Here is a 9,635-nt window from a genome sequence, read left to right as displayed (position 1 = left end):
TTTACTTCCTTTTCCAGATCACTTATACCAAGCAGGCTAGATGTATGCTAGAACAGTATGTCTCAAATCAGCAGGTGCATGGTTGGAGATGCCACCCAGCTACCTAGTCAACTTCTGCAAGGGAGGATGGAACACAAGGGTAGAAAACAGGGGGGCTAAGAATTCCATTCAAAGTGTATATAGGTAGATTCAAATATGCATAGCATACTTGCCCAGCAGTGTGCTGCCATGTCTAATCAGAGCCTCTGACTCTGACCCCAGACAGAAAGAACAGATTGCAATGGGACAGCAACTAGAGCCAGACTCAGCAATCTAAGGCTAGAAAGCAGCCTGTCTCAACTCAAATTTGGGACAAGTAAAGAAGCTGCTGCTGCTTCCGCCTTGAATTGTTGGCCTGTCCTTTTAGAACAATGTAAAACATGTGAGAGGGATCAACTGAGGAAGTGAAGACGACAGGCAGCTCCTTAGCTAACCAATAACCCCACTGAGCCCTCCCAATAAGCTTTTCCCCAAACCTCATCTAGGCAGAACTCGGAGGGACAAAGAAATTCTTAATTATTTTCACTAGAATGTTTCACAAACATCTTTGCCCTGTGAAGAATTCTCTATCATACCTCAAAAAAAAAAAAAAAAAAAAAAAAAAAAAAAAAAAAAAAAAAAATTAAAAATCACAGTCAGATCTTAAGACTCCATAAAAAACATCATCTTCAACAACCTCTACAACAGATTGAATGGCCCCTGTATGTATAATGGTTATGGGCAGCAAATTCCAAAAACTCATTATCATTTCTGTTCTCCCTGTGCTATATATGTCATACTGTATTAAACGATGGCTGTTGGTTGTCTGAAGTTTAATTTTCAGGAGGATTCTCTTCAAAGCCCCACTTCCTAAAAGCAACAGAGAAATTCGTTGTCCCTGCTGAAAAGAGTTCCTTATTTTGGAAAGTATTGGAATTGATTACAATTAATCCTTCTGCGTGAAAATTGTCTATCACAGACAAGTAGTCACATCAGATACCAATAATTTGCACTTGTAGGTTCAATGAGGTAGCAGAACTGAAAAATTTCTTCATCTGGTCACTTTTATTTTTCTTCATATCTATAGACTTCTCTATAGTGATTTTTGCTGTCATAGGTTCGTCCTCACTGTGTAAGTTAAAAACATGCCCTGTTTCCACTACACGATTACAGGCAGAGTTTCAACTCTGATAGTCTATGAGCTAAAGTCAAGGAACATGAGCCAGCTGTTACAAAACAGTTTTCCTGGAAAATAGCCACCGGACCAGCAGTCAAACTAGGACATTCTACATACAAGGAAGAATAATAATAAAAAAAAAGCAGAGCAGTACAACACATGATTTTAATAAAGTTAGGAATGCCATGAAATGTCCAGAAGAAAACATGTCTATACTAACCAACTTAAACTGATGATCCATGAACATTCACTGTAAGAAGAATACTGTGACACCGAAACACTCACCCCGGTATCTTCTCTTTCCATTGAAATCTCTTGTAGAAATTCAGGTGTTGCTCTGTCCTGTCAAAGCTTGGTTATTTGCTCATCTGACTATCTGAGGACATCACATTATGTGGTGTGTCTCACATCCATCACATGTTCTTTGTTCTCTCATCATCTCCCCATGGAGGAGGAGGATACGGCGCCAGGCCTCTTGTTTTCCTAGGGATTTTTTTTTTCTTCTGGTTTTGTCTGCACATGTTGCTGCATACTGGATAAAGCAAGGTCACAAAGCAAGTCTCACACTCAGAGTGGAAGGACGTGAGGCTTATGATGGCCCTTTGCTTCTTAGGCTTTTGTTTTCATTTACAGAGAGCTTTCTAAAGACTGTGCTTCTTGCATATTTATCCAAGTAGAAGAGTGCTCCTTTGAGCCAGAAAAATGAAACCATCAGTGTCCATCTCTAGAATGCTGTTTATGGGACTTTCTGCAAAGTTCAGTGCAAGAATCCTAGGTATCCCCCAGAGAATCCAAGTGAGGAGCTTTGGTTTTGGCCCATTTCTAATCAGAAATGAATAAACCTAATGATTCTCATATTATGAATCATGAAAATAAGAGAAAAGGCATGTATTGTAGCTTTACTTAATACCAGAAGGCACTTCTGCAACAAATGTTCACACTGTTCAACTCCAGGAGAGAGCTTTGATGAGTTAAGTCTCTGACTTCCTCATGCATTCAGAGGCTGGAGGTTCTAAGCTAGGAGCAAATGAACTCAAGGACTCAGGTCCCTCCAGACCATAATGCTACAAAAACCCAGGAGGAGCAGTCAGAGCAGTCACAGGGTAAAGAATAACACTGCATGGCCATGATTGCTGGCATATAGCATGAAAGAAAAGAGGATGTTTAGTCAGCCTGTCCAGGATGTATTGAGAGCTGTTGGCAGCTGAGAAGGACGGTTTTGGACAGTCATCAGGGAAATTGCAGGTGGAGTAAACATTTTGGAGAGTCTGGGTATCTGAGCCACAGGAGAACAAACATCTGGGAGGAGGAGACGGGGATTGTGAGCACTCTCACTGCGGCTGGGATGTGCTTCCGTGGAACTGTCTACAGCTGACTGGCTGTCTTGATGGTAAAGCAAAGCTATTTTACCATTCTGATTTAGGGTGCAGATTCCAAGGGGCACAGGAAGGCATTGTTACTCATTTGAGTCAAGCATCTCTTGATTATTCTGTTGCAAACTGTCTACAGGTATCCCTGATGAATGAGGTTCAGAGTAGGGAAGGGAAAACTTATGTTGGAAAAAAAAGGGAGATTCCCATGCTTGCATGTGTAAATACACCTATCTGATGCCCTGAATAACGAAAACAGTATTAAATGCTTTAAAAACAGGAAAACTCACATATAAGACAATGAAAGCAATGTTAGGCCACCAAAAAAGAAGGAAAAGAACAACCCACACATACACTCACATGCTTAGCACGTGTATATCAAGTTTTCCAGCATTATCAGAGGGGAAGTTCTTTCAAGAAATGCAAAGCATCCTGATTTGGCTTGAACACAAATATTCCCTTAGAAATGCTAATCAATTGGGTGAACATCTACAGAAGATTATCTTGGATCTTTACAATACAGTTCTTTTGTCTTAGATTTGGATGAAACAGACATAGTTTCATGATGAGATAACCAATGCATTCCCAAAACAGCGCTCAGTATAACATCAACACAAGCTCTACCTTAATCCATGAAAACACTCGGTATTTTTGTTGTTGTTAGCACATGCATGAGCATTTTACTGAACATTGTCAACATCATTTCAAAGCATCATTCTATACTTTACTTCTAAGCATGCACAGATCTGTTTGGATGGGGCAATACAGGTTAATCATAACTTTACCAGATAAATATTACAAACAAAACACTGACAATAAAACAAGAGACAGAAAATCAATAGAGTGTCAGACAAATTAATTATCAATGGCATATGGAGTTAAAAATAATGGAATGAGATCATCCACTTAGTTATTTTCAGCGGTCTGTCTCTCTGTGATTCTCTTCCGAGTTTAGAAAATTCTGCACAGATCTGCAAATGCAGATCAGCTACCTGCTCAATCATGCTTCCTTCCCCATCTGTCTCTGCAATGAAAACCAGAACACTAGCCTCACTCTTAGCCCTTCACCTCAGTTTATACCACATTCTGTCTTGCTGGGACCTCTTAGTACTCTCTTGGCTTATTATCCCAGCCAGCACCTCCAGTTTCCCAACTTTTCCCCCTTCTCTCACTTCTTTCTCAGCTGCCTAGCACTGAAACCTCATTGTACTCAAAACCCTTCTCTTTCTCAGGGCTCCCTGCTGAAAGCCTCTGTTTCTCTAGTCTGTCCTTCATTCCCTTGCTTCCCTCATTCTCTCCCTACTTCCTTTGTTGTATCCCATTTTATATATCTTCCCCATCACCCAGGTTTTCCAAATCTTTCCTTCAGTCCTCTTTGCAGGGCTTCCACAGTTACATCCCACTTGCAGCTCATCTCCCATTATCCTCCAGACATCTCCTGCACTTCACGCCTTTAGGCCAGATTTCCAACTTGATGGATACAATTTCAGACTGTCCCTTTCCCAAGGCAAAAACCAAATATCCTTGGGCCAAATCCCAATCTGATACGCATCAGCTTGGCTCCACTAACTTCAGGGGAAATGCAATTTCAGAGCAGCTGATTCTGATGCTCAGCTTTGCCCCTGGGGATGATTGCAGTACATAACACTGTTACTTGGATTCTCATTACCCCAGTAAAGGCTATGGCTAGTTCTGCCTAAAAGCCAAAGACAGGAGCTGGTATATCGTGTTTATGTAGTTGTGGGTCATTCACAGTTCTGTTAGATGCCCAATAATCACAACAGACTTTGTTTGGCTGTTTTTAAAAACTTGGAATCGCTCAGGGGAAAAATGAGTGAAAAGCAACAAAAGGACTTAATTAAAACATATTCACTGAGGTCACCAAGTTATGACACATACATTTGGTTAAACAATTACATTTTTGTTCATTGTTGCAGAAACTGGCAGCGTAGATTTACAAGGCCAGTTTCTGGCTGTGAACTCTGTGGTTCTGTCTGGAGTCTCCGTAGCATCTGCACGTGAAAGCAGTGGCCTCCCACCACCAGTATTATACACAACATGTGACTGCAGAGTCCTCTTGCATCCTAAATCACCAGCTCTTACTTACTAGGACTCAGAATTCAGCAGCTCTTTCTGCTTCATGAGACCCTTTAATCAACAAATTATAGCCCAGATCATGGCTTAAGGCACAGCTCAGGAACAGCAGCAGGAGATGACAGTCAGCCAGCCCAGGAGCAGCCCTAGGAGGCTAAGCAGCTCCAGGACAACCCCTGAGGTACACAGGCCTCCTCCTGCCCTTCCTCCAGGGCAGAAAGCAGTACCTAGCAGCAGCATGTAACCTCTCTGACTGTTCTGCATCCCACACACCTGTCCATGGGAGAAGGAAGCAGCTGAGGAGCTCCACCCTTTGCTGCACACCTGGGCATGGGCAGGCTCAGAACACCTTCACTCCTCTGCACGGACACAGATATCTGCCCAAACAGGTTTCTCTTCCCAGCTGCAAAATGACTGAAATACTCTGCAGATGATAGGTCTCAGAACAAGATAAATGAATTAAGAGCCAGGGCCAAACACTCAGCTGGGGAGATTTAGAGCGGTGCTGATTTGTTGCAATATGGGGATTGGTTTTTTCTTAACCCATATTCCCCAGCAAATCAAAGCCGTTGTCCTTAACAGATTCTCATGTAGTAAACATAAGACTAGAGATGATGCTGTTGCTTTGGTCATCCTTTGTCATTCCACTCTTTTTAAGCATCTTAACACAGTGTATCATTTGAATAAAAAACAAACAAGACAAAAAAAGCAACAGTGCTTACATAACTTCCAGTGCGTGCTCCTGACTGACGAAATCGAGCAAATCTCAGCATAACACCCGTCTGAATAATGGTGCCATAAATTAAGAAATAGAGGATGCTTAACAGAAAATTGCCAAGAGAGGCCAAGGGAGATATGCCAGATAAAAGCCAGGGCTGCAACTGAGGAAACAAAGAAACTTCAGAAGATAAGAAGGCAGATATACAGATTTAAGCTTAAGAAATAAGGTTGATTATTTTAAACTGGGACAGAGCTATAAAGACAGAGAAAAGAAACCAGAAAAAAACAATATTGGAGTTATCACGACAACACTGAACAAACAAAACAAAACTTAAAAGTCAGTGGTAGGAAGAAAACACAAGAGAGGGAAATAATGTTCTTATTGCAGCGCCAGGAAAAAGTCAGAACTCAATAAGCGACAGGGCAAAAATCATTAAAAGGACTGGAGTATTCTACAGAGACTCAGAGTTCTGCGTTTAGAGCATCTAGTCGAGAAAAGAGATTTTGCCTTCAAAAAGCATGTCTGAAATCACAAATGAATGAAATGCGCGGCCTGACCAAAGCGTACAGTAGGTCAAGGCACTGGCAGGCAGCTGCCTTTGATAATCCATGGAGCAGCCTGTCAGACAGCAGTGTGCCCTGTCTGATGTCTGTTTGGTGTCCTATATAAAGAGCTGTGGGTTCCTGTTTGCAGGAGATGTTTGTCTCTCTTGTAAAAAACACCAGGACAGCTGGCACAACTGATTCTGTGAGCAGAGATGCTAAAAATGACTGGACATGGAGGAATTATTATTCTTTTTAAGTACTTTGAGCCATAATAACACATATTCTGAATCAACAAATACAACATCACAGCATCACAATTGCAAACACACAAGGTAGCCCAGACCTCCAGGGCCTTTTAAGGCTGTTTCAAAAAAATGCCATGAAGAACATACACCACTCTGTCTAATTTGACCATCAGCCCTTGAATGTGACCACTATAATGCTATAATGTGATGGAAAGTACCACAAAAATACCAAGGTGGCAAAAGCTTTGGATATTGTAAATGAGAACAAGCCCAAATGCAACAGACACAGAAATGAAGGAAAAAACTTATTACATTTAGAAGACAGCAAAAAAACTCCAGCCAAAGATGCCCTTGCCTCTACTGTCAACCTTTGAATGACGTCTGGGAAGGGGTAGATCCTGGCTCAACCCCTTCCAGTCACTCTGGAGCATTACATGCACCTGAGCTCCCCTGGGTTGGCCCTGCTTTCTCATCAGGTACTCAATCACCCTTTCAGGCCATGGCTTAGCATTTCCTCTACAGTCACAGATGCACTGTACATAATCAGATGTCTGTATTTTCTTTCTCCAACAGCAGCTAAAAACAGGTGCTCGGGAAGGGTCTAAGATTCATGCAATATGCACAGTATTGCTCCAAACAGTCTTCCAGTCTCCAGCCATTTATGGCTTATTGACTTCTTAGCTCAGAGATGGCTTCTATGTGTTCAGGAATCCTCGGGGATCTTCTCTTCAATAAGCTTCTAAATCCTATCCTCTAAAGCATGTAAACTTCTAGAAATATGCATCAAGGTGTTCTGCAGCTTACCTACACACAGGGTGAGGAACCACTTCTGGCTTCAGCTACTTCCATCTCACACATCCTTACCCAGCCACACAATTTTACCAAGAACAGATTATGCCTTTTATTGTATGAAGAGACACAGTTTTACTCATTGTCTGCTTTCGACACCCTTGACCTTGCCTGTGGACCTTCCCCAAGTAAAAAAAAAAAAACCAAAACAACATAGAAACACTAGAAATAGCAAGTACCACCACTGGTCTTTGTAACTAATATGTGGATCAACAGAAAATAATTGGATTAATTTTTATTTTCTAGGACAGAACATAGAAGACTGGAAAACACCAGACTGGAGAAAGTGAAAGTACATACAAGGAAATTAGTTTATTTGGTCCTGATGTACACGTAGATGTGCACTGCAGGCCTAATAGAGTGTTTCAGTAACACAAGTGGCTTGTACAACCCAAAGGGCAGAAGAGCCTTTCTCATCCCTTTTGAAGCCACATGGCTCTGGAGCAGCCCAGCAGAACAAGCAGCAGGTGCCAGACCTCAGGCCAGCCCTCCTTCCATTCTGTCTTACAACCCACTCCAGGCAGCTTTGGCATCCATGAGCTCAAGGCCCTTAAAATTGCAGCAAAATGGGGGCATTCCTCCTGCTGAGCAAGAGGGCATTTCTGAGCTACCTGGACAGCTTCATTCTGTCCCTTACTCAAAATTATTCTCAGAGGAGGTGATTTTGCACTGCTCTTCTCTTAACCTCCATTAAACTATTTTTAACCCTATAGTGGCCCTTAATTTTAATGAGATTGACCACTGAGTAGGACACTATTACGTGCAGGAGTGATTCTTCCTTCTATTTTTTCCACTAAGAATCTAAATTCAGGAAAATAATTCACTGCTGATACCTGTTACATTTCCTCCCCTGGCATTCAAGATGCCAGTCTATCTGACCATGGTTTCCACTTGTCCTAGCCTAAGCAATTAAGCCTTATCCTTACCTAGGTTGGCACAGCAACTCTGGCATTGTCCCAAGGGGCAAGCCCAGAGGATAAAAAAGTAGGAGAAAGGCAAGATAAAATGCTTGTGAACCCTTCTATCTTCTTCCGGTGTCACCTATAACCCTCTCACAAATGCCATGGAAACTGTTCACATGGTTGGAAAGGGCTTCAATTAGATAATATGCAAAAGGCAAACACTTGGGTCAAATCGTGGAGGTTCTGCTGATTTTTACCAACTAGAGATCTGGCCTGGGATCTGCTGTTTACTTGAGACAAAGGTGAGAAAGAGTATGCCTTATACATCCGTTAGCATCCAAGCATACGTGTTTAATATTAGAAGCCAGTATGCATACGGTTGCTTAGGAATGAGAAGCATTCCTTCGATATGCCCTCCGATATGTGCTGGGTTGCTGTGGGATGTTTTTGTGCATTCTACTTGAGCAGTTACCAGGGTCTGGAGTCCACGGGAACATGACATTGTAATCTTGGTCATGTTTTATTTATGGGGAATAGTGCAGCAGATAGGGTGTGTTAACAAACAAAGATGATTGCTTCAGGGGCACTCTCTTGTCCTGAGGTAATTAAGACAAAGTAGTTTCACTGGTTGGGGGATTCATGCTGCAGACAACCTTTCCCCTGCTAAAAAGATCTGCGGCAACTAGGCCAAAAAGGCTAAATCAGAAGCAACACGAGTAGTGCTTTATCTTTGGATAAAGGTGCATCATTAAATGGCACTGGCATAAATTATACTTCTTAAAAACTCATACTGCAGTGAAGAAAATGTCAGGCTTAGAGATGTGCAGATTTCCGGCTGGAGAAATACCTGAAGAATTGCTGCTGTAGCCCAGCATCTTTCATGGCCTGAACTGTTTTAACAGTGGCTGCTACTGAGGCTGCCCTAACCACAAACCCTGAGAGATGCTGGCCTAACACAACATGTAAACTTGGAGTCAAGCTCAGCTGTCAGAGAATCTCAGCATCACAAGGGAAATCTGTTTCACCATCAAAGGTCACAACTCAGAGACTTATGACTGCTCACATTTGTTGGTTATTTGCAAACTGTACAGCTGAGATCGCAGCCCTGCAGTAGTAACTCCAGAGGAATTTACAGAAACACAAACAAGGCACAGCCCATGTTTCACCAGAAAGTACACTAAGATCCTCCTCCATGTCCACCACCTTTCTTCCCATCTTTAGCCCCTCTCTCCACCCTTTACAGTGCAACAAATCCAGAAGGAAGCCTTCCTCAGTCCCAGATTGCTCTCTTGGCATGTAGGGCAGTCCAAGTAATAGGCAGGGCCCTTGTCTGCCTGCAGTCAGGTTGGTCTTGTAGCATCCGACGTGGTAACACAGAATCACAGGTCACTCACTCCCAGGGAAGTGGAGGAGGGTCTTGCCCCTTGCAGATTTTATCTTACTGTTGAAAACCAAAGGGAAAATTTTTACTGATTCAGATAGGCTCTCACTAAAGATTATATGGAAAAACATCTAATCTGGAACTTTCAGATGTCATGTGCCATAACAGCTCATTTAGAAAAGGATGAATATTCCTTTAGGACTGAGTAACAGGACTGGAAATCACAGGAACATTACTCAGGAAGTTTGTACAAAATTTCTGGTTACTTCAAAAATATTTTTTTATCATATTTAACAAACCATTTTTCTGTACTTCTGATTCCAATTCATAAAG

The sequence above is a fragment of the Excalfactoria chinensis genome, chromosome 5, assembly GCF_039878825.1.
Source record: "Excalfactoria chinensis isolate bCotChi1 chromosome 5, bCotChi1.hap2, whole genome shotgun sequence".
In the NCBI taxonomy this organism is placed as follows: Eukaryota; Metazoa; Chordata; class Aves; order Galliformes; family Phasianidae; genus Excalfactoria; species Excalfactoria chinensis.
This window is presented reverse-complemented; position numbering follows the sequence as displayed.